Source organism: Schistocerca cancellata, unplaced genomic scaffold, assembly GCF_023864275.1.
Source record: "Schistocerca cancellata isolate TAMUIC-IGC-003103 unplaced genomic scaffold, iqSchCanc2.1 HiC_scaffold_426, whole genome shotgun sequence".
Lineage (NCBI taxonomy): Eukaryota > Metazoa > Arthropoda > Insecta > Orthoptera > Acrididae > Schistocerca > Schistocerca cancellata.
This window is the reverse complement of record NW_026046443.1, coordinates 130,181-151,708: the sequence shown is the minus strand read 5'-3', so window position 1 is coordinate 151,708 and position 21,528 is coordinate 130,181. Positions and strand designations below refer to the sequence as shown.

The following is a 21,528-nucleotide window of genomic DNA, read 5'->3' as shown; positions in this document are numbered from 1 at the left end:
TTGAGCGATCCCTCTTATGAGTGCTACCTGAGGGGGCGTACACGTTAACAATCTGCACACCATTCACTCGAAGAGAAATGCCACGACCACTAGGCAGCCGCTGCACATCCGTAAAGGGTATACCGTCGCGCAGAAGTATGGCAGTGCCTACAGCATCCTGGAGATTGATGTTATCAATGAGAACGTAACCGGGCACTTCTAAGACTGTGACTACCTCCTGTAGTAGGGCAATGTCAACGCTGGTACCATACAAGAAATCAGTTAGCGAACGGAGTTTCACCGCACTTTGAATTCTATTGACGTTAAGTGTGGTAACGTTGTAGGTTTGGCTATCGCACATGATGGTTCAGAGGACAATGAGCTCTGTGTTGGATCGTCCTTCTCGACGGGTTTGAATCAACCTCGTGGGGAACGTCTGGAGTACGAAACGAAATGTCAAAACCAATAACGGGTCAGAGAGTGGAAATGTCGCAGCGCGATGGTCATGCGCGAGAGCAGCTACTGCTGCATCTCCTCGTCCTGCCGCCACCACGGCTCATTGCTGTCGGGGTGCTGCGCGGTGCGCGCACCGCCCTGCCCGCCACCGCCGGCTGAGTCTGTCAGCGTGGTCGCGTCCGCCTGGCCACCACGCGGGGCTGCGACTGACGTCAGCGAGTGCCTGCGGGAGCGCTGCTGCAACTGCTCGCTACTCTGTTCGCTCTTCCTCTTAGCCGTTACGGTGCTCTGTTCCCTCTCAGCACTCAGTAGTGCCTTCAGGTGTTTTGTTTGTTCTCGAATGCGTGCTTGCCTCGCTGTGTCCTCGCAGCGCACGGAGCAAGAAGATTGAGGTTCAGACTCGCTGCCACTTTCTGACACGTGTACGGGTCTCAAATCATCCGTCTTTTCCTCTTTTCTACTATTCCCTTTGCTTCTCCTTCGACGGCCTTTCTTCGATTCTGCTGCAGTCTCTACCGATAGGGGTGGCTCAGGCATACTGATCTGCACCCGCTCCTGTATCTCAGACGGCTTAGTTTCAGAGGTGGCTGGGGCATCGTTGGTGTCCAGCGGTAACTGCCCCGGTGAGGATGACGGTGCCGGATCGACATCCGTCCTACCGCGAATGTCTTTGGCACTGCATTCCACCTGAACTGGCATCTCCGCATCGCTAACACGTTCCGGCTGCCGAGGTGGTGGTACCGTCCCCGCGACGACCTCACTCAATAGCGGAACAAGCTTTTCACTAGCGTCTGCAGGATGTTCCCGTGGAAGTTGAAATGGACGTCGACGTGTACAGTTCATCCGCAGATGTTCCGTTGAATGGCAGATCGAACAGGTAGGGGGTTGTCCAATGTAAGTTACCTGTGCACGACAGCCGCCAATGGCAACATACGAAGGTATATGCTTTTTTAAGTCGACACGTACACTTCGCACCCCGCTGTTAACTTGGTAGCGATATGCACTCGACCATTTTTCATTGGTAACTGACAAAACAGCGCCGTACAGTGACAGAGAACGTGCAATCAGATCGTTAGGGCACTCGGGTGGCACATTAAATACCCTGACGGTTCTCACTCCGTATCCCGAAGGCACGATTTGGACGTTACTAATACTGCCATCATTATGACGAAATGGTCTCACACCAGCATGTTCCTCAACGAATTTCTCATAAGTGTCACTCGAAATAAATTTGATAAATAACGAGTACTGCACAAAGTCCAACTGGAACGTGTCGACTATATCTTCCGGCAATTTCAGATCCTCAAAAATCCACTCATGGATTTCAAAAGCCGTCGGTCGCAAGGCAGCACGATCGAAAACACATTGAACGCTGTTCGCTCTGTTAATTGTCGACATCTTACTTACACCAGTGGTACAGAAACAAACGTTAACAGCGCTCGCACACGCTGCTCAGCTCTCCACCGCAGCACTGCTCGCGACGTAAACACTGGCCCGCGCTACCGCCCGTCACCGCGCGATGTGCACTGGACCTTTGGATTAGAAGTCCAACGCCCTATCCTCTGCGCCAAAGGGACGCTGTGCAAGTGACGGTCTCAGATGTAAGAGATTCTGCAAGACATGACCCGTGCTACATGTCTCGCGCTACTTTTCTGATAGGCTTACTTTCATATTTCTCTGAAGCAATTACATCAAAGACTCATTATTTATGTAACAGACACGATACATCGCTCCGAATCGCTCTGTTTACCATGGCTCTACTGATTGAAACACCTGCGTATTGACAGAGTTGCTCTGTACAATCGTAGTAACACAGTCCTGCTATTAGATTCGCTCACGTGCGCTGCTTACAGATAAATGGGAATTGCGCTCTTTAGAACAGCATCCACTCACAAAGTGGTAAACGACACACTGGGAACACTGTACGATTAGTCACATTTTTTGACTTTGGTTGACTGCTGTGTCACAGCCGGTCCCCATCATATGTATACACTCCAACGGACGTGTGTGCCCTGTTAGCACATTTACCAGGAACGTTAGCTGCATCACCTCCCTGGCAATTCCATGCCGTGCTCGAAGCGTCAGCCATTGCTTGGTGACAGTGTGCTTCGATGAGAAGTGGACAGATGATGCATCTCTCTCGCCGTCAGTTATAGGCGGGAATCATACTTAATGTAGTTTTCTGCAAGCGTCAGCGGAGCGTCAGACATCTGTGTCTGGTCTTCTCCCTTCATGCATCCACCAAGTCCACTCCTGGCAGTCTCCAGTAAAAGCCCCCTGTGCTGAAGCGAAAATTGCCGCCGTTTCTATAGATACAGAGTGCCATTGCTTACTGGGAACAGTTAAGGAACCATAGTACAATATCTTGTTGTGAAACTGTCTACTTTTCTCACTTGTGGCCGAGAAAACTGAAACCCTCTCACCTTAGGCTGGAAGAATTAAAGATCATGACTGGGATTACATACATTGACTCGTGAAGTAATACAAAATTATTTCACTCTTCACTGTATTTGTTTCTGTACAAAATGTGCGTTCTATTGCTATATTTCTATCTGTAGGTAAAAATTGGGTATTGAAAGAAAATTCCCGTGAACAGGGGCGTGAAGATATGGTTCCGCTTTTACAGCATTTACACATAGCAGCGTCATGGATCTACGAGAATTTTGCTTGTATGTGTAAGGTTAACATATTTAAGCATAGAACTGAAGTCACAACAATTTTCACCTTTTGAAGACGCTTGCGGTTACCCATATGTCAATTCGCATCTCGTGATTGGCACACATTTTTAAAAATTGCCCGTCCCTTGTGGGGATCGAACCCACGACCTTTGGATTAGAAGTCCAACGCGCTATCCTCTGCGCCAAAGGGACGCTGTGCAAGTGACGGTCTCAGATGTAAGAGATTCTGCAAGACATGACCCGTGCTACATGTCTCGCGTTACTTTTCTGATAGGCTTACTTTCATATTTCTCTGAAGCAATTACATCAAAGACTCATTATTTATGTAACAGACACGATACATCGCTCCGAATCGCTCTGTTTACCATGGCTCTACTGATTGAAACACCTGCGTATTGACAGAGTTGCTCTGTACAATCGTAGTAACACAGTCCTGCTATTAGATTCGCTCACGTGCGCTGCTTACAGATAAATGGGAATTGCGCTCTTTAGAACAGCATCCACTCACAAAGTGGTAAACGACACACTGGGAACACTGTACGATTAGTCACATTTTTTGACTTTGGTTGACTGCTGTGTCACAGCCGGTCCCCATCATATGTATACACTCCAACGGACGTGTGCCCTGTTAGCACATTTACCAGGAACGTTAGCTGCATCACCTCCATGGCAATTCCATGCCGTGCTCGAAGCGTCAGCCATTGCTTGGTGACAGTGTGCTTCGATGAGAAGTGGACAGATGATGCATCTCTCTCGCCGTCAGTTATAGGCGGGAATCATACTTAATGTAGTTTTCTGCAAGCGTCAGCGGAGCGTCAGACATCTGTGTCTGGTCTTCTCCCTTCATGCATCCACCAAGTCCACTCCTGGCAGTCTCCAGTAAAAGCCCCCTGTGCTGAAGCGAAAATTGCCGCCGTTTCTATAGATACAGAGTGCCATTGCTTACTGGGAACAGTTAAGGAACCATAGTACAATATCTTGTTGTGAAACTGTCTACTTTTCTCACTTGTGGCCGAGAAAACTGAAACCCTCTCACCTTGGGCTGGATGAATTAAAGATCATGACTGGGATTACATACATTGACTCGTGAAGTAATACAAAATTATTTCACTCTTCACTGTATTTGTTTCTGTACAAAACGTGCGTTCTATTGCTATATTTCTATCTGTAGGTAAAAATTGGGTATTGAAAGAAAATTCCCGTGAACAGGGGCGTGAAGATATGGTTCCGCTTTTACAGCATTTACACATAGCAGCGTCATGGATCTACGAGAATTTTGCTTGTATGTGTAAGGTTAACATATTTAAGCATAGAACTGAAGTCACAACAATTTTCCCCTTTTGAAGACGCTTGTGGTTACCCATATGTCAATTCCCATCTCGTGATTGGCACACATTTTTAAAAATTGCCCGTCCCTTGTGGGGATCGAACCCACGACCTTTGGATTAGAAGTCCAACGCGCTATCCTCTGCGCCAAAGGGACGCTGTGCAAGTGACGGTCTCAGATGTAAGAGATTCTGCAAGACATGACCCGTGCTACATGTCTCGCGTTACTTTTCTGATAGGCTTACTTTCATATTTCTCTGAAGCAATTACATCAAAGACTCATTATTTATGTAACAGACACGATACATCGCTCCGAATCGCTCTGTTTACCATGGCTCTACTGATTGAAACACCTGCGTATTGACAGAGTTGCTCTGTACAATCGTAGTAACACAGTTCTGCTATTAGATTCGCTCACGTGCGCTGCTTACAGATAAATGGGAATTGCGCTCTTTAGAACAGCATCCACTCACAAAGTGGTAAACGACACACTGGGAACACTGTACGATTAGTCACATTTTTTGACTTTGGTTGACTGCTGTGTCACAGCCGGTCCCCATCATATGTATACACTGCAACGGACGTGTGTGCCCTGTTAGCACATTTACCAGGAACGTTAGCTGCATCACCTCCCTGGCAATTCCATGCCGTGCTCGAAGCGTCAGCCATTGCTTGGTGACAGTGTGCTTCGATGAGAAGTGGACAGATGATGCATCTCTCTCGCCGTCAGTTATAGGCGGGAATCATACTTAATGTAGTTTTCTGCAAGCGTCAGCGGAGCGTCAGACATCTGTGTCTGGTCTTCTCCCTTCATGCATCCACCAAGTCCACTCCTGGCAGTCTCCAGTAAAAGCCCCCTGTGCTGAAGCGAAAATTGCCGCCGTTTCTATAGATACAGAGTGCCATTGCTTACTGGGAACAGTTAAGGAACCATAGTACAATATCTTGTTGTGAAACTGTCTACTTTTCTCACTTGTGGCCGAGAAAACTGAAACCCTCTCACCTTGGGCTGGAAGAATTAAAGATCATGACTGGGATTACATACATTGACTCGTGAAGTAATACAAAATTATTTCACTCTTCACTGTATTTGTTTCTGTACAAAATGTGCGTTCTATTGCTATATTTCTATCTGTAGGTAAAAATTGGGTATTGAAAGAAAATTCCCGTGAACAGGGGCGTGAAGATATGGTTCCGCTTTTACAGCATTTACACATAGCAGCGTCATGGATCTACGAGAATTTTGCTTGTATGTGTAAGGTTAACATATTTAAGCATAGAACTGAAGTCACAACAATTTTCACCTTTTGAAGACGCTTGTGGTTACACATATGTCAATTCGCATCTCGTGATTGGCACACATTTTTAAAAATTGCCCGTCCCTTGTGGGGATCGAACCCACGACCTTTGGATTAGAAGTCCAACGCGCTATCCTCTGCGCCAAACGGACGCTGTGCAAGTGACGGTCTCAGATGTAAGAGATTCTGCAAGACATGACCCGTGCTACATGTCTCGCGTTACTTTTCTGATAGGCTTACTTTCATATTTCTCTGAAGCAATTACATCAAAGACTCATTATTTATGTAACAGACACGATACATCGCTCCGAATCGCTCTGTTTACCATGGCTCTACTGATTGAAACACCTGCGTATTGACAGAGTTGCTCTGTACAATCGTAGTAACACAGTCCTGCTATTAGATTCGCTCACGTGCGCTGCTTACAGATAAATGGGAATTGCGCTCTTTAGAACAGCATCCACTCACAAAGTGGTAAACGACACACTGGGAACACTGTACGATTAGTCACATTTTTTGACTTTGGTTGACTGCTGTGTCACAGCCGGTCCCCATCATATGTATACACTCCAACGGACGTGTGTGCCCTGTTAGCACATTTACCAGGAACGTTAGCTGCATCACCTCCCTGGCAATTCCATGCCGTGCTCGAAGCGTCAGCCATTGCTTGGTGACAGTGTGCTTCGATGAGAAGTGGACAGATGATGCATCTCTCTCGCCGTCAGTTATAGGCGGGAATCATACTTAATGTAGTTTTCTGCAAGCGTCAGCGGAGCGTCAGACATCTGTGTCTGGTCTTCTCCCTTCATGCATCCACCAAGTCCACTCCTGGCAGTCTCCAGTAAAAGCCCCCTGTGCTGAAGCGAAAATTGCCGCCGTTTCTATAGATACAGAGTGCCATTGCTTACTGGGAACAGTTAAGGAACCATAGTACAATATCTTGTTGTGAAACTGTCTACTTTTCTCACTTGTGGCCGAGAAAACTGAAACCCTCTCACCTTGGGCTGGAAGAATTAAAGATCATGACTGGGATTACGTACATTGACTCGTGAAGTAATACAAAATTATTTCACTCTTCACTGTATTTGGTTCTGTACAAAACGTGCGTTCTATTGCTATATTTCTATCTGTAGGTAAAAATTGGGTATTGAAAGAAAATTCCCGTGAACAGGGGCGTGAAGATATGGTTCCGCTTTTACAGCATTTACACATAGCAGCGTCATGGATCTACGAGAATTTTGCTTGTATGTGTAAGGTTAACATATTTAAGCATAGAACTGAAGTCACAACAATTTTCACCTTTTGAAGACGCTTGTGGTTACCCATATGTCAATTCCCATCTCGTGATTGGCACACATTTTTAAAAATTGCCCGTCCCTTGTGGGGATCGAACCCACGACCTTTGGATTAGAAGTCCAACGCGCTATCCTCTGCGCCAAAGGGACGCTGTGCAAGTGACGGTCTCAGATGTAAGAGATTCTGCAAGACATGACCCGTGCTACATGTCTCGCGTTACTTTTCTGATAGGCTTACTTTCATATTTCTCTGAAGCAATTACATCAAAGACTCATTATTTATGTAACAGACACGATACATCGCTCCGAATCGCTCTGTTTACCATGGCCCTACTGATTGAAACACCTGCGTATTGACAGAGTTGCTCTGTACAATCGTAGTAACACAGTCCTGCTATTAGATTCGCTCACGTGCGCTGCTTACAGATAAATGGGAATTGCGCTCTTTAGAACAGCATCCACTCACAAAGTGGTAAACGACACACTGGGAACACTGTACGATTAGTCACATTTTTTGACTTTGGTTGACTGCTGTGTCACAGCCGGTCCCCATCATATGTATACACTCCAACGGACGTGTGTGCCCTGTTAGCACATTTACCAGGAACGTTAGCTGCATCACCTCCCTGGCAATTCCATGCCGTGCTCGAAGCGTCAGCCATTGCTTGGTGACAGTGTGCTTCGATGAGAAGTGGACAGATGATGCATCTCTCTCGCCGTCAGTTATAGGCGGGAATCATACTTAATGTAGTTTTCTGCAAGCGTCAGCGGAGCGTCAGACATCTGTGTCTGGTCTTCTCCCTTCATGCATCCACCAAGTCCACTCCTGGCAGTCTCCAGTAAAAGCCCCCTGTGCTGAAGCGAAAATTGCCGCCGTTTCTATAGATACAGAGTGCCATTGCTTACTGGGAACAGTTAAGGAACCATAGTACAATATCTTGTTGTGAAACTGTCTACTTTTCTCACTTGTGGCCGAGAAAACTGAAACCCTCTCACCTTGGGCTGGAAGAATTAAAGATCATGACTGGGATTACGTACATTGACTCGTGAAGTAATACAAAATTATTTCACTCTTCACTGTATTTGGTTCTGTACAAAACGTGCGTTCTATTGCTATATTTCTATCTGTAGGTAAAAATTGGGTATTGAAAGAAAATTCCCGTGAACATGGGCGTGAAGATATGGTTCCGCTTTTACAGCATTTACACATAGCAGCGTCATGGATCTAGGAGAATTTTGCTTGTATGTGTAAGGTTAACATATTTAAGCATAGAACTGAAGTCACAACAATTTTCACCTTTTGAAGACGCTTGTGGTTACCCATATGTCAATTCCCATCTCGTGATTGGCACACATTTTTAAAAATTGCCCGTCCCTTGTGGGGATCGAACCCACGACCTTTGGATTAGAAGTCCAACGCGCTATCCTCTGCGCCAAAGGGACGCTGTGCAAGTGACGGTCTCAGATGTAAGAGATTCTGCAAGACATGACCCGTGCTACATGTCTCGCGTTACTTTTCTGATAGGCTTACTTTCATATTTCTCTGAAGCAATTACATCAAAGACTCATTATTTATGTAACAGACACGATACATCGCTCCGAATCGCTCTGTTTACCATGGCCCTACTGATTGAAACACCTGCGTATTGACAGAGTTGCTCTGTACAATCGTAGTAACACAGTCCTGCTATTAGATTCGCTCACGTGCGCTGCTTACAGATAAATGGGAATTGCGCTCTTTAGAACAGCATCCACTCACAAAGTGGTAAACGACACACTGGGAACACTGTACGATTAGTCACATTTTTTGACTTTGGTTGACTGCTGTGTCACAGCCGGTCCCCATCATATGTATACACTCCAACGGACGTGTGTGCCCTGTTAGCACATTTACCAGGAACGTTAGCTGCATCACCTCCCTGGCAATTCCATGCCGTGCTCGAAGCGTCAGCCATTGCTTGGTGACAGTGTGCTTCGATGAGAAGTGGACAGATGATGCATCTCTCTCGCCGTCAGTTATAGGCGGGAATCATACTTAATGTAGTTTTCTGCAAGCGTCAGCGGAGCGTCAGACATCTGTGTCTGGTCTTCTCCCTTCATGCATCCACCAAGTCCACTCCTGGCAGTCTCCAGTAAAAGCCCCCTGTGCTGAAGCGAAAATTGCCGCCGTTTCTATAGATACAGAGTGCCATTGCTTACTGGGAACAGTTAAGGAACCATAGTACAATATCTTGTTGTGAAACTGTCTACTTTTCTCACTTGTGGCCGAGAAAACTGAAACCCTCTCACCTTGGGCTGGAAGAATTAAAGATCATGACTGGGATTACGTACATTGACTCGTGAAGTAATACAAAATTATTTCACTCTTCACTGTATTTGGTTCTGTACAAAACGTGCGTTCTATTGCTATATTTCTATCTGTAGGTAAAAATTGGGTATTGAAAGAAAATTCCCGTGAACATGGGCGTGAAGATATGGTTCCGCTTTTACAGCATTTACACATAGCAGCGTCATGGATCTAGGAGAATTTTGCTTGTATGTGTAAGGTTAAAATATTTAAGCATAGAACTGAAGTCACAACAATTTTCACCTTTTGAAGACGCTTGTGGTTACCCATATGTCAATTCCCATCTCGTGATTGGCACACATTTTTAAAAATTGCCCGTCCCTTGTGGGGATCGAACCCACGACCTTTGTATTAGAAGTCCAACGCGCTATCCTCTGCGCCAAAGGGATTCTGTGCAAGTGACGGTCTCAGATGTAAGAGATTCTGCAAGACATGACCCGTGCTACATGTCTCGCGTTACTTTTCTGATAGGCTTACTTTCATATTTCTCTGAAGCAATTACATCAAAGACTCATTATTTATGTAACAGACACGATACATCGCTCCGAATCGCTCTGTTTACCATGGCTCTACTGATTGAAACACCTGCGTATTGACAGAGTTGCTCTGTACAATCGTAGTAACACAGTCCTGCTATTAGATTCGCTCACGTGCGCTGCTTACAGATAAATGGGAATTGCGCTCTTTAGAACAGCATCCACTCACAAAGTGGTAAACGACACACTGGGAACACTGTACGATTAGTCACATTTTTTGACTTTGGTTGACTGCTGTGTCACAGCCGGTCCCCATCATATGTATACACTCCAACGGACGTGTGTGCCCTGTTAGCACATTTACCAGGAACGTTAGCTGCATCACCTCCCTGGCAATTCCATGCCGTGCTCGAAGCGTCAGCCATTGCTTGGTGACAGTGTGCTTCGATGAGAAGTGGACAGATGATGCATCTCTCTCGCCGTCAGTTATAGGCGGGAATCATACTTAATGTAGTTTTCTGCAAGCGTCAGCGGAGCGTCAGACATCTGTGTCTGGTCTTCTCCCTTCATGCATCCACCAAGTCCACTCCTGGCAGTCTCCAGTAAAAGCCCCCTGTGCTGAAGCGAAAATTGCCGCCGTTTCTATAGATACAGAGTGCCATTGCTTACTGGGAACAGTTAAGGAACCATAGTACAATATCTTGTTGTGAAACTGTCTACTTTTCTCACTTGTGGCCGAGAAAACTGAAACCCTCTCACCTTGGGCTGGAAGAATTAAAGATCATGACTGGGATTACATACATTGACTCGTGAAGTAATACAAAATTATTTCACTCTTCACTGTATTTGTTTCTGTACAAAATGTGCGTTCTATTGCTATATTTCTATCTGTAGGTAAAAATTGGGTATTGAAAGAAAATTCCCGTGAACAGGGGCGTGAAGATATGGTTCCGCTTTTACAGCATTTACACATAGCAGCGTCATGGATCTACGAGAATTTTGCTTGTATGTGTAAGGTTAACATATTTAAGCATAGAACTGAAGTCACAACAATTTTCACCTTTTGAAGACGCTTGTGGTTCCCCATATGTCAATTCCCATCTCGTGATTGGCACACATTTTTAAAAGTTGCCCGTCCCTTGTGGGGATCGAACCCACGACCTTTGGATTAGAAGTCCAACGCGCTATCATCTGCGCCAAAGGGACGCTGAGCAAGTGACGGTCTCAGATGTAAGAGATTCTGCAAGACATGACCCGTGCTACATGTCTCGCGTTACTTTTCTGATAGGCTTACTTTCATATTTCTCTGAAGCAATTACATCAAAGACTCATTATTTATGTAACAGACACGATACATCGCTCCGAATCGCTCTGTTTACCATGGCTCTACTGATTGAAACACCTGCGTATTGACAGAGTTGCTCTGTACAATCGTAGTAACACAGTCCTGCTATTAGATTCGCTCACGTGCGCTGCTTACAGATAAATGGGAATTGCGCTCTTTAGAACAGCATCCACTCACAAAGTGGTAAACGACACACTGGGAACACTGTACGATTAGTCACATTTTTTGACTTTGGTTGACTGCTGTGTCACAGCCGGTCCCCATCATATGTATACACTCCAACGGACGTGTGTGCCCTGTTAGCACATTTACCAGGAACGTTAGCTGCATCACCTCCCTGGCAATTCCATGCCGTGCTCGAAGCGTCAGCCATTGCTTGGTGACAGTGTGCTTCGATGAGAAGTGGACAGATGATGCATCTCTCTCGCCGTCAGTTATAGGCGGGAATCATACTTAATGTAGTTTTCTGCAAGCGTCAGCGGAGCGTCAGACATCTGTGTCTGGTCTTCTCCCTTCATGCATCCACCAAGTCCACTCCTGGCAGTCTCCAGTAAAAGCCCCCTGTGCTGAAGCGAAAATTGCCGCCGTTTCTATAGATACAGAGTGCCATTGCTTACTGGGAACAGTTAAGGAACCATAGTACAATATCTTGTTGTGAAACTGTCTACTTTTCTCACTTGTGGCCGAGAAAACTGAAACCCTCTCACCTTGGGCTGGAAGAATTAAAGATCATGACTGGGATTACATACATTGACTCGTGAAGTAATACAAAATTATTTCACTCTTCACTGTATTTGTTTCTGTACAAAATGTGCGTTCTATTGCTATATTTCTATCTGTAGGTAAAAATTGGGTATTGAAAGAAAATTCCCGTGAACAGGGGCGTGAAGATATGGTTCCGCTTTTACAGCATTTACACATAGCAGCGTCATGGATCTACGAGAATTTTGCTTGTATGTGTAAGGTTAACATATTTAAGCATAGAACTGAAGTCACAACAATTTTCACCTTTTGAAGACGCTTGTGGTTACCCATATGTCAATTCCCATCTCGTGATTGGCACACATTTTTAAAAATTGCCCGTCCCTTGTGGGGATCGAACCCACGACCTTTGGATTAGAAGTCCAACGCGCTATCCTCTGCGCCAAAGGGACGCTGTGCAAGTGACGGTCTCAGATGTAAGAGATTCTGCAAGACATGACCCGTGCTACATGTCTCGCGTTACTTTTCTGATAGGCTTACTTTCATATTTCTCTGAAGCAATTACATCAAAGACTCATTATTTATGTAACAGACACGATACATCGCTCCGAATCGCTCTGTTTACCATGGCTCTATTGATTGAAACACCTGCGTATTGACAGAGTTGCTCTGTACAATCGTAGTAACACAGTCCTGCTATTAGATTCGCTCACGTGCGCTGCTTACAGATAAATGGGAATTGCGCTCTTAAAACAGCATCCACTCACAAAGTGGTAAACGACACACTGGGAACACTGTACGATTAGTCACATTTTTTGACTTTGGTTGACTGCTGTGTCACAGCCGGTCCCCATCATATGTATACACTCCAACGGACGTGTGTGCCCTGTTAGCACATTTACCAGGAACGTTAGCTGCATCACCTCCCTGGCAATTCCATGCCGTGCTCGAAGCGTCAGCCATTGCTTGGTGACAGTGTGCTTCGATGAGAAGTGGACAGATGATGCATCTCTCTCGCCGTCAGTTATAGGCGGGAATCATACTTAATGTAGTTTTCTGCAAGCGTCAGCGGAGCGTCAGACATCTGTGTCTGGTCTTCTCCCTTCATGCATCCACCAAGTCCACTCCTGGCAGTCTCCAGTAAAAGCCCCCTGTGCTGAAGCGAAAATTGCCGCCGTTTCTATAGATACAGAGTGCCATTGCTTACTGGGAACAGTTAAGGAACCATAGTACAATATCTTGTTGTGAAACTGTCTACTTTTCTCACTTGTGGCCGAGAAAACTGAAACCCTCTCACCTTGGGCTGGAAGAATTAAAGATCATGACTGGGATTACATACATTGACTCGTGAAGTAATACAAAATTATTTCACTCTTCACTGTATTTGTTTCTGTACAAAATGTGCGTTCTATTGCTATATTTCTATCTGTAGGTAAAAATTGGGTATTGAAAGAAAATTCCCGTGAACAGGGGCGTGAAGATATGGTTCCGCTTTTACAGCATTTGCACATAGCAGCGTCATGGATCTAGGAGAATTGTCTTGTATGTGTAAGGTTAACATATTTAAGCATAGAACTGAAGTCACAACAATTTTCACCTTTTGAAGACGCTTGTGGTTACCCATATGTCAATTCCCATCTCGTGATTGGCACACATTTTTAAAAATTGCCCGTCCCTTGTGGGGATCGAACCCACGACCTTTGGATTAGAAGTCCAACGCGCTATCCTCTGCGCCAAAGGGACGCTGTGCAAGTGACGGTCTCAGATGTAAGAGATTCTGCAAGACATGACCCGTGCTACATGTCTCGCGTTACTTTTCTGATAGGCTTACTTTCATATTTCTCTGAAGCAATTACATCAAAGACTCATTATTTATGTAACAGACACGATACATCGCTCCGAATCGCTCTGTTTACCATGGCTCTACTGATTGAAACACCTGCGTATTGACAGAGTTGCTCTGTACAATCGTAGTAACACAGTCCTGCTATTAGATTCGCTCACGTGCGCTGCTTACAGATAAATGGGAATTGCGCTCTTTAGAACAGCATCCACTCACAAAGTGGTAAACGACACACTGGGAACACTGTACGATTAGTCACATTTTTTGACTTTGGTTGACTGCTGTGTCACAGCCGGTCCCCATCATATGTATACACTCCAACGGACGTGTGTGCCCTGTTAGCACATTTACCAGGAACGTTAGCTGCATCACCTCCCTGGCAATTCCATGCCGTGCTCGAAGCGTCAGCCATTGCTTGGTGACAGTGTGCTTCGATGAGAAGTGGACAGATGATGCATCTCTCTCGCCGTCAGTTATAGGCGGGAATCATACTTAATGTAGTTTTCTGCAAGCGTCAGCGGAGCGTCAGACATCTGTGTCTGGTCTTCTCCCTTCATGCATCCACCAAGTCCACTCCTGGCAGTCTCCAGTAAAAGCCCCCTGTGCTGAAGCGAAAATTGCCGCCGTTTCTATAGATACAGAGTGCCATTGCTTACTGGGAACAGTTAAGGAACCATAGTACAATATCTTGTTGTGAAACTGTCTACTTTTCTCACTTGTGGCCGAGAAAACTGAAACCCTCTCACCTTGGGCTGGAAGAATTAAAGATCATGACTGGGATTACATACATTGACTCGTGAAGTAATACAAAATTATTTCACTCTTCACTGTATTTGTTTCTGTACAAAATGTGCGTTCTATTGCTATATTTCTATCTGTAGGTAAAAATTGGGTATTGAAAGAAAATTCCCGTGAACAGGGGCGTGAAGATATGGTTCCGCTTTTACAGCATTTACACATAGCAGCGTCATGGATCTACGAGAATTTTGCTTGTATGTGTAAGGTTAACATATTTAAGCATAGAACTGAAGTCACAACAATTTTCACCTTTTGAAGACGCTTGTGGTTACCCATATGTCAATTCCCATCTCGTGATTGGCACACATTTTTAAAAATTGCCCGTCCCTTGTGGGGATCGAACCCACGACCTTTGGATTAGAAGTCCAACGCGCTATCCTCTGCGCCAAAGGGACGCTGTGCAAGTGACGGTCTCAGACGTAAGAGATTCTGCAAGACATGACCCGTGCTACATGTCTCGCGTTACTTTTCTGATAGGCTTACTTTCATATTTCTCTGAAGCAATTACATCAAAGACTCATTATTTATGTAACAGACACGATACATCGCTCCGAATCGCTGTGTTTACCATGGCTCTACTGATTGAAACACCTGCGTATTGACAGAGTTGCTCTGTACAACCGTAGTAACACAGTCCTGCTATTAGATTCGCTCACGTGCGCTGCTTACAGATAAATGGGAATTGCGCTCTTTAGAACAGCATCCACTCACAAAGTGGTAAACGACACACTGGGAACACTGTACGATTAGTCACATTTTTTGACTTTGGTTGACTGCTGTGTCACAGCCGGTCCCCATCATATGTATACACTCCAACGGACGTGTGTGCCCTGTTAGCACATTTACCAGGAACGTTAGCTGCATCACCTCCCTGGCAATTCCATGCCGTGCTCGAAGCGTCAGCCATTGCTTGGTGACAGTGTGCTTCGATGAGAAGTGGACAGATGATGCATCTCTCTCGCCGTCAGTTATAGGCGGGAATCATACTTAATGTAGTTTTCTGCAAGCGTCAGCGGAGCGTCAGACATCTGTGTCTGGTCTTCTCCCTTCATGCATCCACCAAGTCCACTCCTGGCAGTCTCCAGTAAAAGCCCCCTGTGCTGAAGCGAAAATTGCCGCCGTTTCTATAGATACAGAGTGCCATTGCTTACTGGGAACAGTTAAGGAACCATAGTACAATATCTTGTTGTGAAACTGTCTACTTTTCTCACTTGTGGCCGAGAAAACTGAAACCCTCTCACCTTGGGCTGGAAGAATTAAAGATCATGACTGGGATTACATACATTGACTCGTGAAGTAATACAAAATTATTTCACTCTTCACTGTATTTGTTTCTGTACAAAATGTGCGTTCTATTGCTATATTTCTATCTGTAGGTAAAAATTGGGTATTGAAAGAAAATTCCCGTGAACAGGGGCGTGAAGATATGGTTCCGCTTTTACAGCATTTACACATAGCAGCGTCATGGATCTACGAGAATTTTGCTTGTATGTGTAAGGTTAACATATTTAAGCATAGAACTGAAGTCACAACAATTTTCACCTTTTGAAGACGCTTGTGGTTACCCATATGTCAATTCCCATCTCGTGATTGGCACACATTTTTAAAAATTGCCCGTCCCTTGTGGGGATCGAACCCACGACCTTTGGATTAGAAGTCCAACGCGCTATCCTCTGCGCCAAAGGGACGCTGTGCAAGTGACGGTCTCAGATGTAAGAGATTCTGCAAGACATGACCCGTGCTACATGTCTCGCGTTACTTTTCTGATAGGCTTACTTTCATATTTCTCTGAAGCAATTACATCAAAGACTCATTATTTATGTAACAGACACGATACATCGCTCCGAATCGCTCTGTTTACCATGGCTCTACTGATTGAAACACCTGCGTATTGACAGAGTTGCTCTGTACAATCGTAGTAACACAGTCCTGCTATTAGATTCGCTCACGTGCGCTGCTTACAGATAAATGGGAATTGCGCTCTTTAGAACAGCATCCACTCACAAAGTGGTAAACGACACACTGGGAACACTGTACGATTAGTCACATTTTTTGACTTTGGTTGACTGCTGTGTCACAGCCGGTCCCCATCATATGTATACACTCCAACGGACGTGTGTGCCCTGTTAGCACATTTACCAGGAACGTTAGCTGCATCACCTCCCTGGCAATTCGATGCCGTGCTCGAAGCGTCAGCCATTGCTTGGTGACAGTGTGCTTCGATGAGAAGTGGACAGATGATGCATCTCTCTCGCCGTCAGTTATAGGCGGGAATCATACTTAATGTAGTTTTCTGCAAGCGTCAGCGGAGCGTCAGACATCTGTGTCTGGTCTTCTCCCTTCATGCATCCACCAAGTCCACTCCTGGCAGTCTCCAGTAAAAGCCCCCTGTGCTGAAGCGAAAATTGCCGCCGTTTCTATAGATACAGAGTGCCATTGCTTACTGGGAACAGTTAAGGAACCATAGTACAATATCTTGTTGTGAAACTGTCTACTTTTCTCACTTGTGGCCGAGAAAACTGAAACCCTCTCACCTTGGGCTGGAAGAATTAAAGATCATGACTGGGATTACATACATTGACTCGTGAAGTAATACAAAATTATTTCACTCTTCACTGTATTTGTTTCTGTAAAAAATGTGCGTTCTATTGCTATATTTCTATCTGTAGGTAAAAATTGGGTATTGAAAGAAAATTCCCGTGAACAGGGGCGTGAAGATATGGTTCCGCTTTTACAGCATTTACACATAGCAGCGTCATGGGTCTACGAGAGTTTTGCTTGTATGTGTAAGGTTAACATATTTAAGCATAGAACTGAAGTCACAACAATTTTCACCTTTGGAAGACGATTGTGGTTACCCATATGTCAATTCCCATCTCGTGATTGGCACACATTTTTAAAAATTGCCCGTCCCTTGTGGGGATCGAACCCACGACCTTTGGATTAGAAGTCCAACGCGCTATCCTCTGCGCCAAAGGGACGCTGTGCAAGTGACGGTCTCAGATGTAAGAGATTCTGCAAGACATGACCCGTGCTACATGTCTCGCGTTACTTTTCTGATAGGCTTACTTTCATATTTCTCTGAAGCAATTACATCAAAGACTCATTATTTATGTAACAGACACGATACATCGCTCCGAATCGCTCTGTTTACCATGGCTCTACTGATTGAAACACCTGCGTATTGACAGAGTTGCTCTGTACAATCGTAGTAACACAGTCCTGCTATTAGATTCGCTCACGTGCGCTGCTTACAGATAAATGGGAATTGCGCTCTTTAGAACAGCATCCACTCACAAAGTGGTAAACGACACACTGGGAACACTGTACGATTAGTCACATTTTTTGACTTTGGTTGACTGCTGTGTCACAGCCGGTCCCCATCATATGTATACACTCCAACGGACGTGTGTGCCCTGTTAGCACATTTACCAGGAACGTTAGCTGCATCACCTCCCTGGCAATTCCATGCCGTGCTCGAAGCGTCAGCCATTGCTTGGTGACAGTGTGCTTCGATGAGAAGTGGACAGATGATGCATCTCTCTCGCCGTCAGTTATAGGCGGGAATCATACTTAATGTAGTTTTCTGCAAGCGTCAGCGGAGCGTCAGACATCTGTGTCTGGTCTTCTCCCTTCATGCATCCACCAAGTCCACTCCTGGCAGTCTCCAGTAAAAGCCCCCTGTGCTGAAGCGAAAATTGCCGCCGTTTCTATAGATACAGAGTGCCATTGCTTACTGGGAACAGTTAAGGAACCATAGTACAATATCTTGTTGTGAAACTGTCTACTTTTCTCACTTGTGGCCGAGAAAACTGAAACCCTCTCACCTTGGGCTGGAAGAATTAAAGATCATGACTGGGATTACATACATTGACTCGTGAAGTAATACAAAATTATTTCACTCTTCACTGTATTTGTTTCTGTACAAAATGTGCGTTCTATTGCTATATTTCTATCTGTAGGTAAAAATTGGGTATTGAAAGAAAATTCCCGTGAACAGGGGCGTGAAGATATGGTTCCGCTTTTACAGCATTTACACATAGCAGCGTCATGGATCTACGAGAATTTTGCTTGTATGTGTAAGGTTAACATATTTAAGCATAGAACTGAAGTCACAACAATTTTCACCTTTTGAAGACGCTTGTGGTTACCCATATGTCAATTCCCATCTCGTGATTGGCACACATTTTTAAAAATTGCCCGTCCCTTGTGGGGATCGAACCCACGACCTTTGGATTAGAAGTCCAACGCGCTATCCTCTGCGCCAAAGGGACGCTGTGCAAGTGACGGTCTCAGATGTAAGAGATTCTGCAAGACATGACCCGTGCTACATGTCTCGCGTTACTTTTCTGATAGGCTTACTTTCATATTTCTCTGAAGCAATTACATCAAAGACTCATTATTTATGTAACAGACACGATACATCGCTCCGAATCGCTCTGTTTACCATGGCTCTACTGATTGAAACACCTGCGTATTGACAGAGTTGCTCTGTACAATCGTAGTAACACAGTCCTGCTATTAGATTCGCTCACGTGCGCTGCTTACAGATAAATGGGAATTGCGCTCTTTAGAACAGCATCCACTCACAAAGTGGTAAACGACACACTGGGAACACTGTACGATTAGTCACATTTTTTGACTTTGGTTGACTGCTGTGTCACAGCCGGTCCCCATCATATGTATACACTCCAACGGACGTGTGTGCCCTGTTAGCACATTTACCAGGAACGTTAGCTGCATCACCTCCCTGGCAATTCGATGCCGTGCTCGAAGCGTCAGCCATTGCTTGGTGACAGTGTGCTTCGATGAGAAGTGGACAGATGATGCATCTCTCTCGCCGTCAGTTATAGGCGGGAATCATACTTAATGTAGTTTTCTGCAAGCGTCAGCGGAGCGTCAGACATCTGTGTCTGGTCTTCTCCCTTCATGCATCCACCAAGTCCACTCCTGGCAGTCTCCAGTAAAAGCCCCCTGTGCTGAAGCGAAAATTGCCGCCGTTTCTATAGATACAGAGTGCCATTGCTTACTGGGAACAGTTAAGGAACCATAGTACAATATCTTGTTGTGAAACTGTCTACTTTTCTCACTTGTGGCCGAGAAAACTGAAACCCTCTCACCTTGGGCTGGAAGAATTGAAGATCATGACTGGGATTACATACATTGACTCGTGAAGTAATACAAAATTATTTCACTCTTCACTGTATTTGTTTCTGTACAAAATGTGCGTTCTATTGCTATATTTCTATCTGTAGGTAAAAATTGGGTATTGAAAGAAAATTCCCGTGAACAGGGGCGTGAAGATATGGTTCCGCTTTTACAGCATTTGCACATAGCAGCGTCATGGATCTAGGAGAATTTTGCTTGTATGTGTAAGATTAACATATTTAAGCATAGAACTGAAGTCACAACAATTTTCACCTTTTGAAGACGCTTGTGGTTACCCATATGTCAATTCCCATCTCGTGATTGGCACACATTTTTAAAAATTGCCCGTCCCTTGTGGGGATCGAACCCACGACCTTTGGATTAGAAGTCCAACGCGCTATCCTCTGCGCCAAAGGGACGCTGTGCAAGTGACGGTCTCAGATGTAAGAGATTCTGCAAGACATGACCCGTGCTACATGTCTCGCGTTACTTTTCTGATAGGCTTACTTTCATATTTCTCTGAAGCAATTACATCAAAGACTCATTATTTATGTAACAGACACGATACATCGCTCCGAATCGCTCTGTTTACCATGGCTCTACTGATTGAAACACCTGCGTATTGACAGAGTTGCTCTGTACAATCGTAGTAACACAGTCCTGCTATTAGATTCGCTCACGTGCGCTGCTTACAGATAAATGGGAATTGCGCTCTTTAGAACAGCATCCACTCACAAAGTGGTAAACGACACACTGGGAACACTGTACGATTAGTCACATTTTTTGACTTTGGTTGACTGCTGTGTCACAGCCGGTCCCCATCATATGTATACACTCCAACGGACGTGTGTGCCCTGTTAGCACATTTACCAGGAACGTTAGCTGCATCACCTCCCTGGCAATTCGATGCCGTGCTCGAAGCGTCAGCCATTGCTTGGTGACAGTGTGCTTCGATGAGAAGTGGACAGATGATGCATCTCTCTCGCCGTCAGTTATAGGCGGGAATCATACTTAATGTAGTTTTCTGCAAGCGTCAGCGGAGCGTCAGACATCTGTGTCTGGTCTTCTCCCTTCATGCATCCACCAAGTCCACTCCTGGCAGTCTCCAGTAAAAGCCCCCTGTGCTGAAGCGAAAATTGCCGCCGTTTCTATAGATACAGAGTGCCATTGCTTACTGGGAACAGTTAAGGAACCATAGTACAATATCTTGTTGTGAAACTGTCTACTTTTCTCACTTGTGGCCGAGAAAACTGAAACCCTCTCACCTTGGGCTGGAAGAATTAAAGATCATGACTGGGATTACATACATTGACTCGTGAAGTAATACAAAATTATTTCACTCTTCACTGTATTTGTTTCTGTACAAAATGTGCGTTCTATTGCTATATTTCTATCTGTAGGTAAAAATTGGGTATTGAAAGAAAATTCCCGTGAACAGGGGCGTGAAGATATGGTTCCGCTTTTACAGCATTTGCACATAGCAGCGTCATGGATCTAGGAGAATTGTCTTGTATGTGTAAGGTTAACGTATTTAAGCATAGAACTGAAGTCACAACAATTTTCACCTTTTGAAGACGCTTGTGGTTACCCATATGTCAATTCCCATCTCGTGATTGGCACACATTTTTAAAAATTGCCCGTCCCTTGTGGGGATCGAACCCACGACCTTTGGATTAGAAGTCCAACGCGCTATCCTCTGCGCCAAAGGGACGCTGTGCAAGTGACGGTCTCAGATGTAAGAGATTCTGCAAGACATGACCCGTGCTACATGTCTCGCGTTACTTTTCTGATAGGCTTACTTTCATATTTCTCTGAAGCAATTACATCAAAGACTCAT

General features: G+C 45.0%; 15 non-coding genes across 15 annotated transcripts; all 15 read right to left on the bottom strand.

Moving 5' to 3' along the window:
• Positions 1 to 3,232: 3,232 nt before the first annotated feature.
• Trnar-ucu (transfer RNA arginine (anticodon UCU)) lies at positions 3,233 to 3,305 on the bottom strand. The gene has a single exon. It is a non-coding gene; the product is annotated as a tRNA-Arg (tRNA).
• A 1,218-nt stretch (positions 3,306 to 4,523) lies between these two features.
• Positions 4,524 to 4,596, bottom strand: Trnar-ucu (transfer RNA arginine (anticodon UCU)). Its single transcript has one exon. It is a non-coding gene; the product is annotated as a tRNA-Arg (tRNA).
• A 1,220-nt stretch (positions 4,597 to 5,816) lies between these two features.
• Trnar-ucu (transfer RNA arginine (anticodon UCU)) lies at positions 5,817 to 5,889 on the bottom strand. Its single transcript has one exon. It is a non-coding gene; the product is annotated as a tRNA-Arg (tRNA).
• Positions 5,890 to 7,109: 1,220 nt separating this feature from the next.
• Positions 7,110 to 7,182, bottom strand: Trnar-ucu (transfer RNA arginine (anticodon UCU)). Its single transcript has one exon. It is a non-coding gene; the product is annotated as a tRNA-Arg (tRNA).
• A 1,220-nt stretch (positions 7,183 to 8,402) lies between these two features.
• Positions 8,403 to 8,475, bottom strand: Trnar-ucu (transfer RNA arginine (anticodon UCU)). Its single transcript has one exon. It is a non-coding gene; the product is annotated as a tRNA-Arg (tRNA).
• Positions 8,476 to 9,695: 1,220 nt separating this feature from the next.
• On the bottom strand, positions 9,696 to 9,768 carry Trnar-ucu (transfer RNA arginine (anticodon UCU)). The gene has a single exon. It is a non-coding gene; the product is annotated as a tRNA-Arg (tRNA).
• Positions 9,769 to 10,988: 1,220 nt separating this feature from the next.
• Positions 10,989 to 11,061, bottom strand: Trnar-ucu (transfer RNA arginine (anticodon UCU)). The gene has a single exon. It is a non-coding gene; the product is annotated as a tRNA-Arg (tRNA).
• Positions 11,062 to 12,281: 1,220 nt separating this feature from the next.
• Positions 12,282 to 12,354, bottom strand: Trnar-ucu (transfer RNA arginine (anticodon UCU)). Its single transcript has one exon. It is a non-coding gene; the product is annotated as a tRNA-Arg (tRNA).
• Positions 12,355 to 13,572: 1,218 nt separating this feature from the next.
• Trnar-ucu (transfer RNA arginine (anticodon UCU)) lies at positions 13,573 to 13,645 on the bottom strand. Its single transcript has one exon. It is a non-coding gene; the product is annotated as a tRNA-Arg (tRNA).
• A 1,220-nt stretch (positions 13,646 to 14,865) lies between these two features.
• On the bottom strand, positions 14,866 to 14,938 carry Trnar-ucu (transfer RNA arginine (anticodon UCU)). The gene has a single exon. It is a non-coding gene; the product is annotated as a tRNA-Arg (tRNA).
• A 1,220-nt stretch (positions 14,939 to 16,158) lies between these two features.
• Positions 16,159 to 16,231, bottom strand: Trnar-ucu (transfer RNA arginine (anticodon UCU)). Its single transcript has one exon. It is a non-coding gene; the product is annotated as a tRNA-Arg (tRNA).
• A 1,220-nt stretch (positions 16,232 to 17,451) lies between these two features.
• Trnar-ucu (transfer RNA arginine (anticodon UCU)) lies at positions 17,452 to 17,524 on the bottom strand. The gene has a single exon. It is a non-coding gene; the product is annotated as a tRNA-Arg (tRNA).
• A 1,220-nt stretch (positions 17,525 to 18,744) lies between these two features.
• On the bottom strand, positions 18,745 to 18,817 carry Trnar-ucu (transfer RNA arginine (anticodon UCU)). Its single transcript has one exon. It is a non-coding gene; the product is annotated as a tRNA-Arg (tRNA).
• A 1,220-nt stretch (positions 18,818 to 20,037) lies between these two features.
• On the bottom strand, positions 20,038 to 20,110 carry Trnar-ucu (transfer RNA arginine (anticodon UCU)). The gene has a single exon. It is a non-coding gene; the product is annotated as a tRNA-Arg (tRNA).
• A 1,219-nt stretch (positions 20,111 to 21,329) lies between these two features.
• Trnar-ucu (transfer RNA arginine (anticodon UCU)) lies at positions 21,330 to 21,402 on the bottom strand. The gene has a single exon. It is a non-coding gene; the product is annotated as a tRNA-Arg (tRNA).
• Positions 21,403 to 21,528: the final 126 nt, after the last annotated feature.